Source organism: Athene noctua, chromosome 12, assembly GCF_965140245.1.
Source record: "Athene noctua chromosome 12, bAthNoc1.hap1.1, whole genome shotgun sequence".
NCBI lineage: Eukaryota > Metazoa > Chordata > Aves > Strigiformes > Strigidae > Athene > Athene noctua.
This window is the reverse complement of record NC_134048.1, coordinates 8,607,206-8,631,814: the sequence shown is the minus strand read 5'-3', so window position 1 is coordinate 8,631,814 and position 24,609 is coordinate 8,607,206. Positions and strand designations below refer to the sequence as shown.

The 24,609-nt window shown below is 36.3% G+C and overlaps 1 protein-coding gene across 12 annotated transcripts in view; it reads left to right on the top strand.

Annotated features, from left to right (window-relative positions):
• TENM2 (teneurin transmembrane protein 2) overlaps positions 1-24,609 on the top strand; it is an 808,680-nt gene that overhangs the window by 50,582 nt on the left and 733,489 nt on the right. The window contains exon 1 of one of the 12 annotated variants that reach the window (XM_074916391.1): positions 24,273-24,303. The exons of the other annotated variants lie outside the window; for them this stretch is intronic. The gene's annotated coding sequence lies outside the window, so the exon portion shown is untranslated. Of the gene's footprint in view, positions 1-24,272; positions 24,304-24,609 lie in introns of those variants that run through there. 12 annotated transcript variants of the gene reach the window in all.

The following is a 24,609-nucleotide window of genomic DNA, read 5'->3' as shown; positions in this document are numbered from 1 at the left end:
TATATTATTGTAAATTAGATAAAATGCTGTGCATTATGACAGGCTGAAAAAAAAGACATTAAAAGCGTATGAAATTAAGACAACAAAATATTGGAATTGTTAGTGGTTACTGAAAAGGGTATTATACCTCCTGTTCTCTCTGGTGTAGTCAGGAATAAGCAAGTTTTGCTGTGTTTCTGAAATGGGCTGACGGTGTGCACGGAGAGAAGACAAGCACACCGATGTACAGACGAGTGGTCACTGATTTTCCTTTCAAAAGCACTTGGAGCAAGCAAAGGTGGAAAGTCTTTTCCTGCAGTAATGCACTGAAGTCTGTTGTTGCTATGGTCTCAACTGGGTGCCTGGAAGCACCGATGTATGTGTGAAATGTTTTCATATCACAAACATATTAGCAACTTACTTGATACCAAGCACAGAAAAAGAAACCCATACTGTTCGTGCATATCCTTGTTTTCCTCTTTTTTGTACTATAGTAAAGTGAGGGTGTTGTTGGCAGCCAATTTGATGTCAGGTCTTTCTGTGATTCTTTCTTAGTGCTCATCAGGGTGCCAATAGACTAAAGCCATCCAGCATGAAGAGATTTTTCACATCACAGTTGCAGAAGCAAACTACTTCTTGCCAAGCACAGAAAATACCAATAAACATTACATATTCACATTTCCCTTTTGTTGTTTAATAAGGGAAAGGTGTCCTGGTGATTGCTCAGCCATCAAGCAGGAAAAATTACAACTTCTTTTCTTCTCTTTTTGCTCTTTTGTCAACAGAGAGTCTCCTTTCCTCAGCCTTCTGCTGTAAACTATAGAGATCATATAGAGAGTCTCAATAGGAAACATAATGGGAAAATATGAAATTGCACAGCTCAGTTGCCAATTGCAAATGAAGGCGCCTCTCCTCTTGGCTGTATGTGGGTTTCTTTGTTAGTCAGAATTGTTTCCCTGATTTTCAGAGGCCTGTTTATATATTTGGGATATGTTTGCTTTCTCCAAACACTCCACTGTAAGATTTATTAATGCGAGTTGATGTGTGCAACCTAGATTTCCCCTTTTGTCTTTTCTGTAGGGTTTTTTTTTCTGTAACAACTGCCTCTTCTGTTGTGTCAGGTGGTGTATGGCACTGCTCTACGAAGCACCTCCCAAATGCAGAGTAGTCTGAGGGGCTGCTTTTGAAATAATCAGTTAATAAAGAGCGAGTGTGTGTACATGTAAATAAAATTCTCTGCTTTAAGTCCCATTTGCTTAATTTTAGTGCCACCACCAAAAACTGTCATCTGCTCCTCACTACTTACACAGTAAGTTTCTGATCAGTGTGAGAAAGAAAATTTGCCCAAGTTGGTTTTTTTTTTTCCCCTTTCTTTTTTTCCCCTGAAGATGACAGAATCCAGATCCTTGTACAAAATAGCTATGGAAATTCCTTCTTCGTTAGGCTTGAAATATCTTTACTAATGTGTAAATCTATTAATTTACTCTGTCTGCCAACAAGAATTTGGCTCAATTCCTCACAAGACACTAAACCACTACTAAACTACTGTTACTATCTTAATCTTTTTTGTATACCAGTAGTCATAATAAATAAGAAATAATAAATATCATTAGCAGACATAAATACTAATATTTCAACATGATTTTCTTTTTTTTTCTTTTTTTTTTTTTTTTTTGTTTCATTTCATTCATAGTAACAAAGAATGAAAACTTAAGTAAATTTTTAAATCCTTCCCATTATTAAAAGTTTTGCTCCTAGCCTTTGTGGTCATTCAGTAATCTCTGTGGTAGGTGTGTACATCTACTGCTTACATATGTGAATTGAAGTGTGTAGCAAATAAATATACTTTGTCTTCCATTTAAGAGGCGACTCCAGCTTAAAATAATCCGGTTCTTTCAGGCACTTGATTTTTTTTCCTATTACTCTGGGGTTAATTTTTGTCTTATAGATAGCAAATTGTAGATCTAGAAAATAAGACATTGTTCCAACAGTGCTGTTCATGAACAGTATTCCAGTATTTTACTTAATATATGCTTATATGTCTCCTTAAATGTGCAAGTTGGGCACCACCTCCTCCATTGCTGGCAGACCCTTTAGAAAGTATTACATCTTAATGCTTGTAAAAGTGCTTACATACTTTTACATCTGTAGCAAGTGTAATATATTTTATATAGTATACGTAAAATGGAACTTTTTTCTTGTAACACCGTGTAACAAAAGTATCTTGGAAATACATGAGAAACATATGGATCAACTCTCAGGGAGTCATCCAGTGTGCTGTATTTTTCTCAAACTCCATTTATTTTCCCAATAAATTCTGATAGTCATTTTGGTTTAGTATGCTAATTCAGAAAGTAATCATACAAAGATTATACACACTACTTTATATTTAGGATACCAGGAAGGATCCTTATGTAGCTCCATATTAGACTACAGGCTGATTTCTCTTTTCATTCTGAGATATGAATTTATATGACTGGCTGCTCTGGGAAGTTCTGGTAAGAGTTTTCTAATATATTGCTTGGCAAAATAATCAGACTGTATTGAATGAATTCATACATTAGCATGACTCACATACAAGGCTGAGCAGTTGCACAGTTAAGCCAGCCACTTCCAGTAAATTCCTGAATTCAAAATCTCATGTTTATTTTAATTTTATTTACTGTATTGCATATGCATATTTTCATGTTTTTCCAGGAAAACATGATTGCTCCCCACTGCTCCACCTCACACTCTAACTGGCAGATAGGAGTGAGACCTTCTCAGATGGCTAAAAAACCCCAACTTTCACACGTAGAGTCATGTTTTTCTGAAACTACATATCTTTTAGAAAACAGGTCCTTTTATATACATCCATATGGAAGTATAATACTGAAAACCTGCTTGGTGGAAAACACACAAATCTGTTTGACCAGGAGATCTTGTCAAAATACAATTGTTCTGTTATAGGTTCGTACATTTAAAAAAAAAAAACAAACCCCAAAACAAAAAAACTTGGAAAAAAAAATGAAATGTTAAGAGAGAGAAATTTGAGTAAATTATGTCAACATATTTAGAGTCTCTGAAACTGTCCTTTCTCTTTAGGAAATAATGTAAATGTTGAAAGAAGTGTTTCTCATATTGCTGTATACAAGAGGATTTGGATTTCAGATAATGAATTCAAATCTAAATGTTTTTCAAGACACAGAGTTACACTGCATCTCTTCAGTTTCTAGTATCTTTGAGATTTCTGATTTAGAAAACTATTTTAGAACTGGGCTTAAGCTTTTTACTTTGAACATTTCTCTTTCCATTGAATTGGGCACAAAGGGTTCTCATGCATCTTCAAATATCCGGGTTTTTTCAGTCCATTATTTTGTACAACGTAAAATATTTATCTTGTCATCATTCACTCTTACCATCTTCCCTGCTTGAAGGAGAGTTATGGGCCAGTATCTAGCAGTTCACAAGATACAGATAGATTGTAAAATTCTATTCTGTATAAGTAAGGGTAGCTAAAGTGGGGGTGAATTAGAGTGAGATACAAGTCACCAGAGAGCACACCAGGTTAACTTCTGTGGGATTACAGCCGTGCAGATCTATGTTCAGTTTTTTGTTTTCAGTAGTTAAAACAAAGACTAGTAAGGAGGTGACTTTGTACCTTCTGTGAAGTCTTTCAATATATGCTGGTGGGATTCCTGCATATTATTCTTCTAATGGACTTTTCCTGCTATGCGGAAAAGCAAGCTTGTTAAATAAGATCATATTGACATAACAGGACACATGGAAATGATTCTGTAATTTTTTTAATTGATGTGCAGGGAGAATCTTACACTGTAATGCACTTTAGAACAATATCATGGAGTTTATGACACAATCCCTAACTGATGGGGAGGTGCGAAATAGCACTGGAGTATAAGGGAATCTGTAAATTGCAGGGAAGGGGAGGTTTTCCTGGGATAAATGTATCATTGCTGGGGGTTAGAAATTTGTGTGTTAGTCTCCAGTCAGAGCCTTGTTTTCAGTTCAGTGGCAGGTAAAGGTAATTTGGGGCAGTAACTGCCATGGATTTCTTAAACTTGCTTTCTTGTACATGTACCTTTTGCCATAATAGCTGGCATCTCACAGGGGTTTTTTTGTGTCCATCTTCACAACACCAGGTAATAGCATCATAGGATATTTTAGGTTGGAAGGGACCTCAGGAGGTTGCAAATCTAAAGCTCCTGATTAGAGCAGGGGCAGCTCTAAGGTCATCCTAGGCTTTCTCCAGTCTGGTCTTGAAAACCTCCAAGGACAGGGACTGCACAACCTCTCTGGGCAACCTGAACAGAGCCTGAACATCCTGTGACCTTGTGAGGTTCTGCTATCCCTACTGAGTAAGTGGGGATAGGAGAGAGTCTGAACTTGCCTTGCTGAAGATAACTCAAGTTACAGTGTCGCCTCTAACTGAAAGCTTCCCTGCAAGCAAAACCTTTATTTAAGAAAGCGATTGTATCAGGAAAAAGAAGATACAGATCAAATTAACAGAGTCCAGTAAGAACTTGGTATAGAGCGATCAAAGCAATTTGTGTAGGATATTCGTTTGTAGTGTGTTGTTTCATTTGAACTTTACTGGAGTTATTCAGATTGCCTCTGTAGTGAAACCATGCCCAAATAACTAGTCCTGGATGACCTAAAAAGCCAGGGACAGAAGGGAAAACATTCTCTTGTTAAGAGTCAGAATTAAGAGACTTAACCAGTGAATCAACATACTCCTTCATATCAGAAAATCTGATGGGGTTTCTTGGTGGGTTTTGGCTGTCTTTCAAGCCTTCTCTTACCATCAAAATTAGGAACACTTCAGTAGTCCCTAAAGGAATTCGTATTAAGAACTGATAACTGTTGTAAAACATTAAGACAATAGGGGAAAGAGGAGGAAAAGTAACAAATAGCCTAAGAACTGTGCAAACAAAATGTACACGTGAGAAGTGATTTCCAGGCTAAATATATTAAAATTTTTAGGATATGCTTAAACCTCATCCTTACAATTTTTTTTTTTTTTAATGTGTTATCCTATTATTTTTTCATGCCAGAAACTCAAAATGGATGTACGTTCCACTTTCTTATAGCAGGGCCCACATCACAGTGTGCATTAGAAATGGTTTGAACTAGCTGGAGGCATCAGTCCTTAACTCCAAGTCCCAAAATTCACACAAGGTGATTTATGAGCAGCCAGTTGATGCAAACCCTTCCTTGGGTCCATCGCTGCTGTAGCACTGGTGCATGAGTTATCTGCCAAGGTGGTTGTCCACACTTCACCTGTCAGTAGCCCATGCTTCTGCATTTCTCTTTCATTTTCAGACATATTAAAAATTTATCACAAACATTTAAAGAAGAAAAATGCATTGACTTTTCTGAAAGCAATTTGTTAATTAACATCAAAGGGATGAAATTTGCCTTGCATTGCCTGGTGAGTGGCATTCTTCCATCGTCCTGGTTGCTATGGTGATGAAGGAAACTCGTTTGTTCCGGGTCACTCCTAAATTTGCACATGAAAGCATTAGAGATTACTGCTGTCTAATCAAGTTATATGGAAAAGTTTAAAGGGAGGTACAATGTTTTACAGCCAGCAACCCTCAACAGAATAAAACACAATAGCTGAGAAAAAGGATTATCTCGTGCTTTTAAAAACATACTAGGAAAGTTCAAAATGGTATGAAAGCTTTTTTAGCCAAACATCTTGATTTTTTTAAAGCTATTTTTTAAATGAGGAATGTAGAATCACATTTCTAATAGAGAATTAGTGTATGCATTGCCCAACTCCAGGGCTGGATTCAGCATAATGAATAAGGCATGTGCTATGCATTCATTAAATGATTTTACTTTTGAACTAGAGATTCTTTTGTGTCACTCCTTGGTATTGTCGCATCACTACTGAAGTACAAAAAAAAAAAAAAAAAAAAAAAAAGTGTTATTCTGAGTTTGAATTTAATTCTCAAAAGCAAAGAAGTCAGGACTGACACCAAACTTCCAGTAGGGAGCCTCAGGAGAAGCCCACATCTTGCTGCAGGTACTTACTGGCAGCAGAGCCTGCATGCAGCGCCTACGGACTGTCTTGTGTCTGTGTGTTTGAAGGTATTCTGCAATGCTTTAGGAAATTCCAGATGCATATCATGGTAGAGACCACATGTTTGAATGAGCTTATGTTTTCATGTATAGATTAGGTTTTTTCTTCTTTTCTTTTTGGCCATTATTTTATTTATTTTTGTTGTTTCATTTTAATTTGATTCTACTGGAGTTATTGAGATTGCCTCTGTAGTGAAACTATTAGAAACTGAAATGATTAGATTTGCAAGACTTGTATGTGTCGGTCATATTAAATGCTGTTTAAATGGAAAAGTCTAGAGTTTTAACAGCAGTTATGTGAACGGCTCCATTTCAGAACAGAATATTGTTACCTTAATTCTTAATATTTATGGTTTAACAGTACTGTTCAGAGACCGCAACTGAAGAAACATAGTGAGTTCTTCAAGTTATCTTTTAAATTCAATATAAACAAGCATATAGCATCCTGTATCTTAATTATATATGAGGATATTCTTGCTATAAAATAGCATTGTTGTCATGGAAGCAATCAAGACTCAGCAACAAGGAAACTCTGATTGATTGACCGAGGCTGGTTTTAACAACACAAAGTAAAAAAATACCCATTTTAAAGTCACTACTGAAGAAATGCATCTGCTTAAATCTTGCCTTATTTTTCAGTACTAAACCGGCATTTTTCACAAGTAAAGCAAAGTATAAGATATGTTTTTTAATGGTAGAAATTAGTACCGTGGATATGTAGAAGGAGACTGTATATACACATATGTCCTTACTAAAGAGGGTTTAACTGTAGTAGCAGAACATCGAGGTATACATCCATGTTTGCCTATATATGAAGAAGGATCAGTTAAGGATCATGTTTCAGTTACATACATTTATTAATCTGTAACTTTTAATCATCCTTTACTGCTAGAAGACTCACATCTATACCTCTTGATTCTGCTTCTGACATTTGGTTCTCAATTTGAGATTTTTATGTGTGATTTCCCGCCTAGCATTTTCCTATGGAGCAGAAATGTCCTTATGTTCTACATTAGTCTATCCGATCTATTTGTTTATTCTATAACCTAGGTCCAGATACCTGACAGTGTTTAAGGAGCACACTCTATAAACATGATGGAAAGTGTTAGTATGTGTTTGAGTCTGCAACTGAGGAGATTTTTTTCATGTCCCAGGTGAACTACAAAATTACAAAGACTAATCACATAATTTGTACTGAATTTATTATTTTTTGACTGTCTTCTACTTTGTACCGAAAGATTTATCACTTCCTGAGTTTCTAGGTTTTAAAGTATAAGTGCATGTATCCCATCTTATGCATGAGGTATATAAATTCATCCGGGATTGCATGTGCAACATGGAAGTCCGTATAGAAACCCATTTTCCTTGCATTTGCTTACTGCAGAAATCTGTCATGTGCCAATATTGACAACTCTAGCCAAAATGCAGCCATTCTGCTCTGCTCTGCAGGCTCCACAAGGAGATGCCTGGTAGCTCTTAGCCTGTGCCCTGCAGCAGAGGCCCACTGCAGAGGTGGGAGATAGTTGAACACTGGTGCTCTCTACTACTTTCCAGCTTGTCTAACAATCACTTCAAGTTTATTAGGTTTCAATATATGGCAAAAACAGCATTTTACTGAAACCAATAGTAATCTTTTCAGAAAAGTGATTAAGTACGTGTTTAAGTGCCTCATTAGATCAGTATCTTCAATATCACTGCTGACTCCAGTGGAGCCATGGTTAATCCTCATGTGCTAATATTTATGTGTATGGGGACTTCTAACTCATAGTTCTCAAAAATCAAACTAAAGTTAATAAAAAAGAACAAAATTAATGTAAAAAGGAAGGTTAGCTGTATAATTTTTTCTTTCAAGGCTTACTGGCAACATTATCTATATTACAAAAGGCCTAAATGACAGACATGATGATACCATTTTTTAGGTCTCATCTGTAATTAGATACAAAAATGCAAACAAGGTTCGTCAAATACTGGAAAAAAAAATCACAAACATTATTTGAATTTGAGAGGGCTTTCTGTTCTTCGCCTTATTGGTTATTTTTATACTGGGTTTGCTGGTGGAATGACTATTCTTTGTGTAAAAACGGCCCTAATCACGTATACAAGCAAAGATATTTACACATGAGTAGGCATATTTTATATTCTTCAGTTTAAAAGTGTTTTGTCTACACCAGGAACAAAAGTGATTTTAGCTGACCAATTGCACATCATGAATAATTCAGAGTAGAATGAATAACTCATCAGGAACTGTGATGCTGAGATATGTTCTCACCCAGGGTCCACTAATTGTGGTCTGATTCATATAAAGTAGCCTGCTTGTAAATGCATTGTGAACAGAAAAAAAGAATACATTCTCAACAAACAGTATTTTCAATAATTTTACCAGCTTCAGTCACAACTTTTCATTTCAATTCAAAATCCAGCTCCTTATGCTGTGCCCTATTTTGATCTGAATGATAGAATTAATTTCTTTGCTTATTCAGCATTTAAAAAGCTTCCATTTCCTAATTCAGCTTTACAGCAAACCTCTCTGTTGGTTACTTTTTAAGCATACAAGCAAAACAGTACTTTATGAAAATGAAGTAAGTATCAGAAAGACTAGATATTTACTGTGACTGTGCTCACTTTCTCTGACTTACTGAAGGGAGGAAAAGAGGAAAACATGCTATGCTTTCTTTAGCCCCTTTCACGTCCTTTAAATATGCAATTCTATGTAATAAGCAATTGACAATTTTAAGAAAATACTGCGGTTATGAATGACGAATAACCATTACATCATGTTGCGTTTTCATTTTTATTTCAGAATTGTGACTATACACTCAAAACTATATAATATAGAATGGATATATTGCTAACTTAATAGGAGATGAAAACAGTATTTTTTTCTCCTAAATCAGTGCAAGTAAATAAAAATAGTTATTTAATGAATGACTTTTAGAAGATACATTGTGAAGGAATGGAACCTGAGCGGCTTCCTAAACAAATAGAGAGCAAAAGAGATTTGAGAAGAAACATTGGTTTTAAAACCTAAGGAACAGAAAGGTGACAGCTGAGGGGCCATGTTTTCCTTTGAGGGGCTTTCCTTCCACATGTGGCTTTTTTGAATACCCACGTGAGAGAATGAGCGTGACCTGAATGCCATGTCCCGTCTCTCTCCCTGTGCTATTTTCTGTAGTAGCAGGACATGGGGAGATTTTCAAGAGTGGTCTCTCAGGGATCATTTACAGCACTCAGCAGTAAGGGAGTTTGATGTTGGGTCTTCAGAGGCTGCTCAAGAATCAGTGGAATGAAGTAGGTTCCTCAAAAGGTCACTCAGAGTATCAGCACTTGGCTCCTCTTCCACTGAAGTTGAGTGATCAAAATATATCTTTTCCCACAAAAATTGCTTAAAACATTTTAAGCATCTTTCATCCCCTTTTGTCCATATTGAAAGCAGTTGTCACAGTTGTTGGTGTGGATGTGTCATCAGAATGTGGAGACCTTGTTCCTGTGCTGAACAATACCAGCCTCTGCTGTCCCAGCTTCGCACCCTCTTGGGTGCTCTGGCTTGAATCACTCAGAGTGTTTCATCTTTCCATATAGATGGTAATTCTCCCCACATTTATCTTATTCTGAAATAAAATGATGTAAGAGTAGTAATGTTTAGAGATGTTGGTGACAAGTGACAGGTAGAAATGTAAGTATTTCTACTTCTTCTTTATTGTTTTAAAGCTGGTACAAGTTTGCAGCAATGTGAAAGTTCATTCCTAATAGACAAGTGTTCACATCCCAAGCCTCAGGCTACAGTCAGATATAATTAACACACTTTGACTAGTCTCAGAAGGGAGTACAAAGACCATCTGAGCTGGGGAGGTTGAAAAATCCTGTTTCCGTTGCAGCTGAGATCTTCAAGGCTGAGGCACTTTCCTGAGAGAAGTGTGGAGAAGTCAGCACTGCTGCTGTCTGAGCTTTAGCTCTTCTGCTGATAATCTGGATATTGGGGACTGTGACTGTAGACTCTTTCAGTAGCCTAAAAAGACCTATTTCTCTTATGTTAAGTGAAGTATTAGAAGAATAAAAATGTGGCGTGTAAGTATCAAATGCATGAAAACATTCACAGTTCTTATTTAAATTAGTTTTGATTCTCTTAAAAAAAAAAAAAAAAAAAAGTCAGAAAAACCAGAAACAGCACTGTCTTACAGCATGAAATCTCTCTGGCATTACTGGAGCAGTCTCTTTTCTACCTCTCCCAGTACTCACTGTTTGTTCCAGAGTTGTTACAGTAATACTGCTTTCTTCAGTGCTATATTGTTGTGATAAATACATGCATATTTTCTTCAGCCCTGAATTTTGGCTTCAAGGAATTGGTTCACACTGGTATTTTTCACAAATGAGCTATTGTAAGACCTTCAGAGGGAGAAAATAATTTTAACTTTCAAACTGAATTGGCTGCTGAGATCAGGAGCTGGAAATGTCAGGTGTGGCACCCGTAGTTACCCTGGGCTTTTGGGGTCATGTGCAGGCATGGAAGTGAGAAGGGACCTGACCTCCAAAGATGCTAGAATTCCTGAGAGTTTTTATCATTTCTGATAATTATAGCCATTTTATTTCTGATTGTTATTTTAGGACTGAATTTTTAGCTTTTGAAAATATTTTGTATTCAGTTTAATGTTGTATGTCAATTAAATAATGTATAACTTAGTTGTTGGTTTCCTCTAAATGTTAATGAATTTTGTGAGACACACAAACATTTCTGAAATGCTTAGAAAACAGAAATAGTCTCTAGTAGCTCTTTACCTTCTGAAACAGTTATTTACGTACTAAAAATCAGGCGGACTGCCCAGTTTTATGAAGGCTTAATGGAATAGAATCACTAACGTTTTGCTAATTTTTCTCTTAAGCATTTGGTTATACTTCAGGCTGTGATAGCAAAATCAAATGGAAACAGAAATAGAAGGGAGTGCTGTGAAGTAACAACTGTTGCTATACTGTGCTACACATGCATAGTGTATGTGTTGAGTTTACTCTCTGTGAATTTCCTAATCTACCTTACAATTTCCAGTTAGTTTCATTTCCTTAGTCCATAGGTCTGAAAAGTAGGCGTAAAGTGCCCAGCTTTACATAGTGGGAACAAGAATCTTAAGTTGCAAAATACAGCACTAACTTTTGAGTAACTTCTAGCTGTCACACATAAATGCCTCATTTCAGAGGCATCCTCCTGTTTTTTTATCTCTGAACTCTTCTCAACTCATTCCTAATGAAAATTACTAGAAGTACACTCGTGAATGTTAATAAAATACAATAGTGTTAAGAGCTAATCCAGTTAAATCTCCATTAGAGTCTGTAATTCTATCTATTTGTCATTCATGCAATAGCAGATTTTACTGGCGTATCTTTTAAAATGCCTCAGGTTCATTTTACGCTCTTCCTTAGTTCATAGCTTCAGAATAAAGAAAGAAAAGTGCTGGTAATGTAGACTGAAATGAAATGTGTTTGTTTCTCTCAGCTTTTTTCTATACTGCGTGGCTCACAAACTGCTGTGTACTTGGCACTAAATCCACATGAGAAAGTAGAGTTATATTGTGAAATGGCAGCAGTTACTGCAGCATGGTTTCAGGACAAACTCACAGCTGTCAGCTTTTGGATCAGTCAAGTGTGGAGTTAGTGCAGGGAAAATGTTCAGCCTCAAGGGGGAGAAAGCCAGCTGCCATGTCCATTAGCACCCTTTGTTGACCATCCAAGAACACCGGCGGCATCCAAGGCAGCTTTGTCCCAGCTCTCTTTGCTGGAGGAAATTATTGGAAGATGCCCAGTATGTGGGCAGAAATGGCATGGGTAAAAATAAGGCAGAGGTAGAAATGCATTTAGATTCTGAGGTATAGGTGGGTTGATTCTTTGGGTATCCTCAAGTAGAGACTTAATTTGCACCTGTCCTGTCAGAAAGAAAGGGACTGATGAAACACGACAGAAGAAAGGACAGTTAGCCCCTTTGCCTTGCATGGCAAATACAGAAAAAACAAGCCACTCAAAAGGATAATCAGCGGAATGTGCTAATATTTGAGCCAGCACTTTCAAAATCCTCAATTAATTTTGGGGCTGAGGATATTGGGTGCTCAATCTGAGCACTCCAGCTGCACTTGAATTATCTGAAAGTGTCGATGCTTGGGATCTCCTAAAATGAGATCCCAGCTGTTTCTGGCTGATAAGTCTAAAATTAGTAATCACTTTTGACAATTTTATTTTAAATTAAAAATTAAGTGCTGTCATTCATTATTTGTATTACATCATAGCACTTGGGACCCCACTCAGGACTCGACATTTTTTGGTACACACAGACAAAGAACAAAAGATTGTCCTTGTCCCAGAGATCTTACAGGTTAACTATAAAACTATATAAGTAACAGTGTAAAGGGTAAAAGGATACTATGAGATATAATCCATCAGCATTGTCGCAACATAATCAGCAGCCTAAGCAGTGTCAACTTGTTGCTTTGTTTGTAAAAATAAATATTAAAAAAAAAAAGGCAAAGGTTTAAGGGAAATAAAAAAGAAAACAGAGCAGCAGCTCTTTTGGATTACCTGTTAAACTACTGCACATCCACTGCTGAAGTTGGTATGGAATATTCTTATGCCTGCAATGGATGGATATCTCTGTGTTAGTATTGCAATATACTACCGTTTGTTTTTGTTCTAAAATTATTACTTGTTTCTTTCTTTTGTTGTTGCTGTTGTTGCTGCTATTCTTCCTGGGACTATAATCAGCAGATGAAACATTATTTCTGTATAGATTATAGCTGTTAAATTGAACAATAACATATGATAAGGCAAGACAGAAAATTATTACTGATGTCCAGATGAATATCACACAATGAAAATTCTTGGCTATAAGAAAGAGTTAAGAGAAGTTAAGTACTAAATAAAATAGGTACACCTGACACCATGACAAAAACTCACCAAGTAATACAGTACGTTTGTATTTTATACTATTTTCCTCATATAAGCTTGTGTGTGTGTACATACGGTTGTGTGTTTTCCTGTATTGTGGGGATGGATGAAAATAAAACGTACAGGGAAATATCTGAGTACTTTGTTCTCCTTTTGTGTGTGCACTGCTATTATTCCCTCACTAATTCTCATTGCAAGACTGAAGCATTGTATTTCAATCAATGAAAAAAAAAAGCCATTGTTTAAACAAACAATGTAGAGGTGGGAATTTGTTTGAGTCATTACAGAGCAATGTATACACAAAGAACAAAATCCTTAACAGGTAGCTTGAGTGTAGTTATGTCAAGTCTCCCTAGCACGGATGGTGCATCCACAGTGCTGTAAGTACACAGTAGATAAAGAGTATTTATGCGTGTACTTCATGGCAGAAGGATAAATTGTATTGACAATGCAGACAAAGAATTTTTGAAGAGCTGTTTACAGTTTGCTGGAGTAAAGGAATAGTACAAAACCTACTATAGGTTAGTCAACCTATACACTCATCATTTTTGTCAACATTTTTACTTTTTAATTAATTTTTATTTATGAGACTGAGCCAAATTTCTGAATCTGATCATCATATTTGGATGAGACTAGGAAACAGATGTGAATTTCAGCATTCAGATACATCCTAGCTATCTGAATGGCTGTCTGCTGGTTATTTTTTATACTTTTAATCACTTCCTCAAGTACATGACATATTCTTGATCTGGGCCACCAATATTTTTCCATCTTGGCATTAAGTGATAAGGAATTATTCCTCTGTGTAGGTGCAGGTGCAATGAAGAATTATCCTGACCGCTCACAGCTTTCTAATTCAAATGAGATAATCATAGAAGGTTGCATAAATCCACTAACAACTGAGAATACCCCCCAAAATATCCATGTAAACGTCTTAGAAGAAATACTCTCACATGGACCTCAGAAGAGAATTTTTTTAATCTAGAAGCTTTTTGTAAATCTCCATTTAAAATATTATATTTACTTCAGACTTTCTTGTCTTCTGCAGGACCTTCTAGCCCTGAAAACCTTTCTTATCCTCCTACACTCCATATTCAGCTTGTTCCTGATTACAGTTATTTTGCCACTGTAAGAATTCTACTTCCAAAAATACATATGAAAGCTTTTATTTCTGTGCTATTCAGCAGAAAATAACCACAGCATGGAGGCCACAGAAGATTGTGGATCTTGCTTCCTGCCTACTTGCATTAAACAGTAAAGAACTAAGGCCACCAAACCATTTCCATCCACCTGTGTGTGTATCTCCTCGGGAGACCTGATATTGAGCTTTCTATCTCTGTTCCCTTCCACTTGATTTACAAAGGCTGGTCATCTCCACACTCCAAAGCAATATTTTGTCTGATTACTTAGGCAAAACCAGACTGAATGTCTTTCACAGTCACTTCCAGTGAGGAATTTGGCCTGTTAGACGGAAAAGGGGGGGGGGGGAAAGAAGAAAAGTAGTTCTGGCTCTAAATTCTTTGCTTTCACAAGCAAGGTGGTCACAATAATTTTTAAATAATTTTCTTCTAGAGAAAAATCAAGGCTTTGCTTGCAGTCATGGGTAGTGAACCTTGAGCCAATCCTAAAACATTTATAGGCATTTACCAGTATTACTTGATTTCGTCAGTTCCCCAGAATTTCCAGAGGAGATACTAATCCTGATTGTTCTCCATTCATGGAAAAGGGGACAATGATTAGATACAATATAAAACTGCCAAAAGGGCAGGTTTATTTATTTTATCATTTTTTCTTTTCCTTGAGTAATTACTATTTCTAGAATTATCTTTTATCTGAGTAACCAAGGAGGGGTACTGTTACAGAGTCTCTCAGTAGGGCTGAAAGGAGACTTTCTGTATCTGACTTCCAGGGAGTGGTTGTTATTAGCTCAAAATAAAACAAGTGTGAACAACAGAACAATGTGTCGATAGTTAGATATAACTAGTGAAAATTATTTTCAATCAGGTGATTGGATTGTTTAGGTACACTTTAATGGAATTAGACTTAAATATTGTGAAGGTGCTGTTAATATAAGAACTGAAAAGAGAATAAAACTGCATGAAAATGTTGCCGTGCTTGTAACAATTAATGTTTTTATAAAGTAGAGACATGGCAAATGGGTATACTTACTTTTTTTTTTTTTTTTGGCTATTCAACCAGCCCTCACTGCAAACCTATCTCTTTTATACTTTTAAAAATATCACCGTTTTGCAGCAGTAAATTGAAGGTGGTATTTTCCTCTATGGAGTTAATTTTTCAGAAGTTTCAAAATAATGGATGAAAGTTTTTCCTTAGCATGGATCTTAAGCATCGTTGAAGCCCAGTTTTAAGAGTGCAAGCTTGATTTGTGAGATGTAGAAGACATATCTTAATATATAAAGAAATTTTGTGTAAAGATGATTTGTTTTTTCTATTTGCATAATTTTGAAATGTTCGTAATTCGTCAACTCCAGAGCGTGTTAAAGACTTCCCCTTGTTCCACAAGCATTTCCAGAAAGTTAATACACTCACCAGCCTTACTACAGTTCAGCGGTGCTTCCCCAGCTGTCACAGTCCTTTCACAACACATTCACTGCTCTGCGTTTCACAAATTAATGTAGGTGCCACGACAATGCAGAGGACATGATGAATGAGGCTTTCTCTGGACTCTTCTGTATGCTTTGTTCATAATTTTGATGGAGTTAGATATGTGAATTTATGTCAGAAGGGTCATGTAATCTGATTTCTAGATCTGCACACAGAGATAGGTCTTTATCTAATTACTCCTGTATAAGAGGAATGACTTATTTTTATGAATAGTATATTTTGGAAATCCATTCAGTCTGGGTTTAAAGATTTTAGGAAATGAGAATGTACAAATTCACTTGGTAGTTCTTTCCAGTGATTAATTGATGTTAATGTAACATGTCATTGGATTAAAAAAAGAAAAAAAGATTCTGACATTACTATAATAGGAAAAGTCTCAGCTTGAGAAATGATAGATATTTTATTGTGTTTAATTTCCTTTCATTTATGAGTTACTGGAAATTTGCTGCTAAACCGAATGGGAATTGGAATAGGTTCTAATAGCTCAAGTATTTAAAGAATAATAAAGTCTATTAACTATTATGTTTACTATCTAAATAACAGAACATCGTGGCTGTGGAATTTATTTTTTGTTTTTTTTGGGTGCATGGTTTGGTGTTTACATTTTTGTTCTTTGTAATAGGAGTTACAGAACTAAGTGATATTGGGAGTGTGTGTGTGTATTTTTTTACAATCTTTTAGACAATTTTTCAATACGAGGATGCACATATACACCAAGACAAAGTGCACATTTAGGAAACTGAAGTTTCTGCAGAGCAGAGTCCTCTGAGATTTCAAAATCTAAGTGGGGTGTTTAAGTAATGCTTAGGTTTTGAACTAACTCTTTGCACAGGATAAATTTCAATGCCAGAGATGTGGAACTCCAGGTGGAACTCTGGTGTACATCTAGGATTATTTAATAAAAAAACCCAACTTTATTGTGCCATTCATGGTTTGGAAAAAAGCCCACAGTGTCAAAAGAGTTTATTGCCTTAAATTTTATGATGCCTTCCTTACAGACTGTTAATTTTTTCATTTGAATGAAAAAATATCATGTATTCCCCCAATACGTGAGACCAAGCAATTTTGTGGATTTTCTTCTTCTTCTCATCTTTTAATAATTTTCTTGCTTCTGTAGAGAAGATGGAAATATAATGGGCAAAATATTATGGGGAAAGCATATAAAATTTCAAATGGTGATAGAAAACCCCTGAGGAAAAATATTTCCATCACAAAGTGTTCTCTTTTCAAGGGATCTTTGAAGTCTGTCATAGGACTCCACATTCAAAAATCTTCCTGCTTTGTTTCTTTTTTAAATTAATCATTTGAACATTTTTGGGGGCTTCAAATGTTTACTGGGTGATTATTAAGACACTGAAGTACTGAAGAAGACTCACGAGGCTACATATTCAACCTCATAGCCTTTTTTTATTTTATTTTGACAAACCATCAATTGGAATTTTTAATTCAAACTATTCTCAAATGCTACAGCATTTTTACACAGTATATTATCAAAGTATCAAGTCCTTTGATAAGGGTAATTAAACATGCCAAGTTTGTTTCCATAGCCCTAAGTCTGCAATTGCTTAGTCTTTTATTATGCTACATGACTTACTTTAGCTCACTCTATTTATTTACAGCAAAGCCAATGGCAACGCTCCATCCAGTTCTAAACGGTGGTATATTTATTATCAGTGTAATGATAATGTATTATTTTGTAATAGATAATAAAACACTGGACATTAGAAAGTGCAATCAAAGAGAAATAAATGTCAGTTTTACATTGATTATTGATGAAAGTTGTCTGGATAGAACAAGAGTTTTATATGTGCCCTTTCTTTGGGAAGACAGAAGAAGAAATAAAAAGGGCACACCCATTTCTTAGAAAAAATATTTTAATGGATTATATGAAATAATGATTTTTTAAAAATTAAATGTTGCATAGACTTGGTGGATTTTAAGGTAGTTTAAATTTAGTTTCTGTGAGGTTTTACAAACCTATACCAGCCACATAGTAAATGTCATGACCTTCATCTCCTAACGGAACCTGAAAATGCCAACCCAAAGAAATACTTGCTTTTGCATGGTCTCCACTGTTGAAGCTGGAAACCTACTGCAAGTTGCGGCACTCCTGCAGACAGCTTCTGCACCTAGCACGAAGATTTAACTGTGGTAGAAAAATCACATTTCCAGTATTCTTTACCACTGTTAATAAGGGTATGTCTCCATTTTGAAAAAAAGTGAGACTTGGAATTGGAGCCCGAATGTTATGCTAGTGGTATCATTTTCCCTGTCCTCAAGCTGGCACGGTGGACGGTGGTTTTCTTCTTTTTCTAGCCAGGGGACGAAGAGGAAACCTCTTAATAATCTTTAATTGTCTCGGTTTCACAATGTAATACTTGCTTTTTGATACATAAACTGATTGATTCTTTTAATTTTCTTTCTTTGAGAATGATGGAAATTCCCACTGTTGAGCCCTTGATTTTGTCGTTGGAATACACCCTAGCAGAAATTTCAATTCACAGAGCAAAGTCCTCTTTATTTTAGATTTGTGTAAAACTTAACAAATTACTAGTATTTTAATAGAGGCAGTAGTGATAGCTCAGGAGTAAGGTTCAGACTTAATGTCTGTGCCAGAGAGTACATTAACTCCAGTCAAAAATAAAAGCATGTGAAATGGCATACTACTGACATGAGCTGATTATGATAATGCCTTGGTACAAATTTTTGAAAATCAGATACTATAAAAATATACCATTAACTTTATGTTAATAAAATATTTTGCTTGATGCCTTTTAAATTATTCATTTGAAGTAGTCTAAAAATATAAAAGAACTCTTATTATCATTCAATTTACATGATTACTTTAAGTTCACTTTTTTGGTTTAACATAAACAGAGTATAAAATTCCCATCAAGCTTTTGGATATTTAAAATGTATCATTTTTATGCAAAAATTGGAGCTTGTTAGGATGTTAAGGTTGTCATTAGTATAAATATATCTTCAATTTCTGATTTGAAACTATTTTACACATAGAAATTACTGCGTTTGCTGATTTGACTCATTATTTCTGCTTTGATTATTCATGTACTCTTTTGAAAAACACAGTTTTAAAAAATAAAAGCTAAAAAGCTCTATAAATTGACTTAAAATATTATTATGAGCATTTCTTGTAAGTAATGCAGGAATCAAGGTAGCCGTGGATGGAGACATCTGTCTTACTAAATATGAAAATTGTTATTTTTTACGTAAGATGAGCTTTGTATGAAGAGTGGCATTACTCCAATATGAGTAAGGCACTTCAGGAGTCCCCAAAGCAATTAAAGTGAAGCAGGTATCTTTTCCTGAGACGAAAGCCTCTGTCAGCTCTTTCAGGGAGGCTGAGCAACCTCGCTGCATTATTTGCCAGTGGCTGAGATTTGGAGAGGGTGTTACCTGATCCTCTGCTGTCTCTAGTCATGCAAGATGACAGATCTGTACAACTTTCTGACCTTTATGATCGCCATTGTTTCCCAGAAGTAGTGGCAACTTCTAGAGCCTCAGGTGACTTTTTTGTTTGTTTTTCCTCATCTATTTCTATTTGACTGTAAAGTTTTTTTGTTTGGGTTTTTTTTTACTGTAAAGGCCATTTTAACAGACTTTTGAGTCCAAATCAACTGTCTTCATGAACACTCAGCCACTTCAATACCATGGCCCACCCAGAGTCTCCACCTCAGTGATGCCTGCAAACATACAGCTGAAGCGACTCACCCAGACTCAGCAAGCTGCTACCCAGTGCCACAAGTACACTGTGTCACCTGAACCCAAAACTAGAAAAAGGATGGTGGTTGCAAAAGTCAGCTCTCAGCACTTAGCTTTATGGCGATGTAGGGAATTTAGTTTGGGACTTCCTACAGAGACCTGTGTGCATGAAGGACTGCAAGACTGGGGAGATAAACCTTGACGACTGGAATAAGGCCACAAAATGCATAAGCCAGCTTTTCAGACATTCACAAGGGATATGGCCTGAAATCAAGTCAGCCCTGGATCGCCATCCACCAGCATATGCAGGGGATTCATACAGCTGCTGTGTTCAAGCCTTGTTTATTGTAGGAAGTCACAGAAAATAGATGGTTTACTTCCTTATTTTTAAGAGTTATCTCCGTTTTCTGTGCTATAGACTTAGTCTATACCAAAGCCACTCTGGCTGGAAAACACCAGACAATATTATTTCCCTCTGATTAGCACTTTTTCCCACATGGTTGTTTAATCTCCATATCTAGGTTAATTTTAAATAGCAACTGAGAACACAGAGACTTCCAAGAAAGAAGGACATATATTGTATTGCTTTGCTAAAAAAATGCACTTGATAAAGTCGTTTGGATGTGGTGTTTGCTCTGAAAAGGCCCTATTCATGGCTGATACCATTTTCACAAGTGTCATACTATCTTAAGCTCTCTTTGTAGAGTTACTGTGAAAACTCTGGAATATGATGGGACTTTTGCAGGTAGTCATAGAGTCTTCATTTTAGGAATTCAGCTGATGTTCCCAAGATAGGCAGCTTGTGTTGTTGGCTATCTTTATTCTCGGGGGCAGGAGAGGAAGACAATTTTTGAAGCAATTCAGGGAAGTCTAAGTAATTTCTAAGTTAAGGACCTTTCACCTGTTCTATTGCTGTACAGAGGACCCAGTGGTTAATTTGGGTATTTCTGTTGGATATAAGACTGAGTAGTGTAAATATTGCTCCCTTCCTTTGTTGCAGTTTAGCCATGAAGAACAGTTAAAACAGTTGAATTGTTGAGTGTCTTTGACTGATGCCCTTAGAGGTTGTGAAAGAGAACTTCCTTTGACAGAAATTTTTTTGCATGAAAATACTTAAACCTCAAAAGATATCATGATCATAGTGCTGTAATGTAATAACCCATGTCTAAGGCTTTTGTTACCTTCAGGAGCTTGCAGAGCACAGAACAAAGCCAATAAGCATTGCAGATTATCCTGTATACTTTCTGTGTAATTATATAATTTCTCTGGTTTAAATTGGTAAATGGCTGCTGGGTTTGATGACAACCCATACCTCAAAGGTGTCAGCTACTACAACACAACTTAATTTAGAACTGCAAGGTCTGTAGAAAGTTTTTCCCCTAACTTCTAGTAAAGGGATTTTTTTTTCTAGGTTCCATTATGTAGGCATCCAAGTAAGGAACTGTCCAGCAAGTGCTTGATAGATGCCTTCTTTCATTTCCCCAGATTATGTAGCCCAAACTACGGAATTTAAAAGCAATCTTCATTGACATCTTAACAAGCAAATGCACTGTATTATATATAACTTCTTACCTGCTTGCATTTTTTAAGATTTAACATAACCAAAGCATTGGGGATTTGTAAAGATTTGATAGGGGTATAACAGTTAATCATTTTTCACTAGTTTGGCATGACTAAGTTTTCTGTCCTTCTTGAGATCCATAGCTTCATATGCAGTGTGGACATTAGTGTGTCACAGCAGCGATAAGGCAAAGTATGTTTGGTACCTGAGGCAGTAATTACTCACAAGAAACTACAGACGGAGAAAATGTAGCCTAAAACCCCTTCCAGGTAGTAATTCCTAACAGAAGGGTTAGAAGCAAGTTTGTGTAAAATACGAAGCTCTGAAACTCATAAAGTCTGTGGGGGATATTTTCTTCCTTTAAACTAGTAAGTCAGCTTGTGATGCATAGTATCAGTTCATGCCAAACAAACAGGTGATGTGACAAAATGACCATCAGTTCAGCAGTGTAAAACAAAGTGGTTTTCTTAAATTGCCTTTTGTTTAACCTTGTTAAAAGTAGTGATATAGAGAAAAAGAACCTCCATTATTCAATCTTTTATATGGAATCAGACTAATTTTTTCTGTAATGAAATTCAGGATAGAGCTATTAGCTGCTTCCATAATTGTAGAAATTGCCTGAAATGTGACTGTGCTGCTTGCAACCATAAAATCAACTTAGAGATGATTGATTAATAGGTATGTAGCAGATGTCTGTTGAATCAGCTGTGGAGAAGTGCTATGACCTACCCAAGCATGCATCAATACAGGTCTTCCTTCTCACATAATAACATACCTCCCTTCAAAACATACACTTCAGGAAGAGATAGTGACTTACAACTCTCGTCTCCTAAATACATCTGTACTTTTCACTTACAAATGTCAGTTTTCAGTGCAGGCTGTGCCACAAAATTTTTCCAAGTTCACTGGTGTCTCTTGTAGAGCTGATGTGTGCCCCTGGGACCTCCTGGTAGTTTGTGTTACAAAATTGTCTGAGGTGAGAATTTTCCCAAATTACTTAACTTTTCTGAAGAACTAATTATGTTGGGTTTTCAGGGGTTTCAGGGTGGGTGCAGTCTGGGGAGTCAGAAATGTGATGCACAGGTCAATGCTAAACCTGTCCTCTCCCAGCAGTTGGAGTGGAGCACTTTCTGGACAGTAGTTACTCCCTTCTCACCAAAAACCAGGGAAACTTGGGGTCCTTTCACAGTTCTGACTCTTACACGTTCACTATTTCCTGTGATACCAGTGTGGACCCATCAGCACTTCTGAAAAAATTTGTCATCATTTGGAAAAAAAAAAAATCTTCAGCAGAGGAATTTCTTACTTATTTCCACATTCTGTTTTTATATTGACTTGTACAAATGTCTTAGCTGAAAGTACAAAATGCTAAATTTTGCACTTGTGCACTTACTGCACTTTCTTGTACAATATGTAATTTTACTAGCTGGAGACAAAGCAGGATTTTATGCAATGAAAGTGTTTTTACTTTGTGCATTAGTTTCCATCTTTAGGGTTTTTTTAAAGTTTAGTTTAGGTTCCTTTTTAGCTCTAGTTTCTTGCTTTATTCTCCTTTTCTTTTGGTCAGCTCTCACAAGACTTATACGCTGAGGTGTGAAACGTTTTGGGTTGTTTTGCAGCAGCATTTGTCTCTCTGGGAGGAATTGGAGTTTGTTTCACTGGCAACTATGAAATCACCACTGGGTCTGTCATGTGGTTACGCTGCAGATGGTTTGCATGAGTTGCTTGTTTCAACTGCATGAAATGTCCCTGTAGACTCTGCTGTGATTCTGAGGAATATATGCACTATCGGTCACATGAAAACAAAATCATGTTTTATTTTTCTGTGACATTAATCCTCACTAGCCATAAGTATAGTTGTACAGTGCAGCTGCTTCTTCAGGTGAGGGAAGGAAGATGCACCAGTGGGATGCAACAGTAAGCTATAACGGAACTTTCACTGGCAGCATACAGCCTGGTTTAACCTCAGGAGATACCAGTGCTGATAGGGATGGATGGGAAAGAAAATCCTCACGTAAAAGTTTATTTCAAGTATCATATTAGAAAGGAAACTTTTTCCCTCCTCAGTGGATAGCCAATACAAAAAAGGTTTTAAATAAATACAATAAACAGTTTTCGTCTTTAAGTAATTTTTTAAAGATACATTTCTTTAAAGAAATGTATCTTTAAAAGACGAAGAGTATGCATAAAACAGAGGCTGTGGCAATCAAGCTACTTATTCTCAACAATGTAACATTTTTTTATGCAGCCATTCTTGATGTGAAAGCCAGGGGCAATGCTGCAGCTTGTTGATGGTTTGTCACTCATCTGGTTTCCCTGGCACAATTTATGTGTATGCAAATACAAATTTTTGTGATGCCGCTAGATATTTTAAATGTCAAAAAACTCTGGTTACCCTGTACAAGAGTAGAGCCTTACAACACTTGTATGCACATCATGGTTCAGAAAGAGATTACAGATTAGCTGAAGTTATGGTAATACTTCATGTAGAAAATACTGAATTCATTGAGGAGGAGAGGTCTTTATGAATTTAAGGCTCATGAAAGCTGTTTAGTTATCACATCTGAAGTTTCATATTTAATTATTCTTAACCTAAGACACCAGAAGATTGTGGTGAGAGACAGCAGGGCAATGTTTTCAAAAAGTTTCTTTATCATTTAGGTACTGAAACAAATGGCCACACTTTCAAATATTCTCATTATGTAAAATATTGACAGCTTTCAAATGTCTGGATAGAAATTTCAGGAGGGGAACTCTTGAGTGCTGAATCCTTCTGAAAATCTCATATTTACTCTCTTACCAAACTTCTAAAAATCTCTAAATATATTATTTTGTTACTCATATTCATTATTTAGCTGGCTCATAGATTTTTCAGTGAATATATGTTATACTATTTTAAAAATACTGAATAATATTTAAGATTCCAGAGACTGATGCTCTAATTGAATTAGAATGAGATGTTTAATTTGACATAGCATGCATGGATGCTCTGAACAGTAGGACAGAAGGCTAGACTGGTAAGCCTCTAGGTAAATAAGATGATAAAGATACTACAAACATATCTGAGGTGAACAGGACTTTGATATGTCTATCTCAAGTTGTAGATGAGATGCAGAAGTCTATTACTAAAGAGTTGTTTTCATGAAAAAAGCAGCAGGTTTGGAGTGAAAAACTGGAAGCCAGCATTGTTATAATAGCTGGCTTTCATAGTTTGCAAAAAGTTTAATTTTATCTTGTGGCACAACACTCAAATTGTAAGATTGAGAGTCACATTTGCTCTTCAGATTCTCATGCAAGACCCAACTCAGCAGGTATCCGTTATGTGTATCAGAAGGCAAACTATGGTCAGTTGTCAGACCTCCGTGATGTTCTGGTGAGAGGATATGAAACCATAGGCTGTAACGAATTACAAGGTATGAATGTTGCATCGTCCCTCTTTCCTCTTTCTCTACGTGAAAGACAAAGTTGCAAACTAAATAGAAAAAAGAGAACCTCTGCGTTTTCTTATTAAGTAAAAGTTCCTGACTTGAACTCTTTAGTTCGTGAAAGGGGTGTGGGGTGTGGAAGTCATTTTGAAGTGTTAAGCTTTGTCTTCCTGGGGAGTAACTGTATGTAAAGGCAGAGCTGTGATATTGGCTTTCTGAGTGTCGCGCCACCTGCTCTCCGTGTAAGTGACCTTGGGATTGTAACACAGTCACACAGCAGTAGTCTGATGCTTC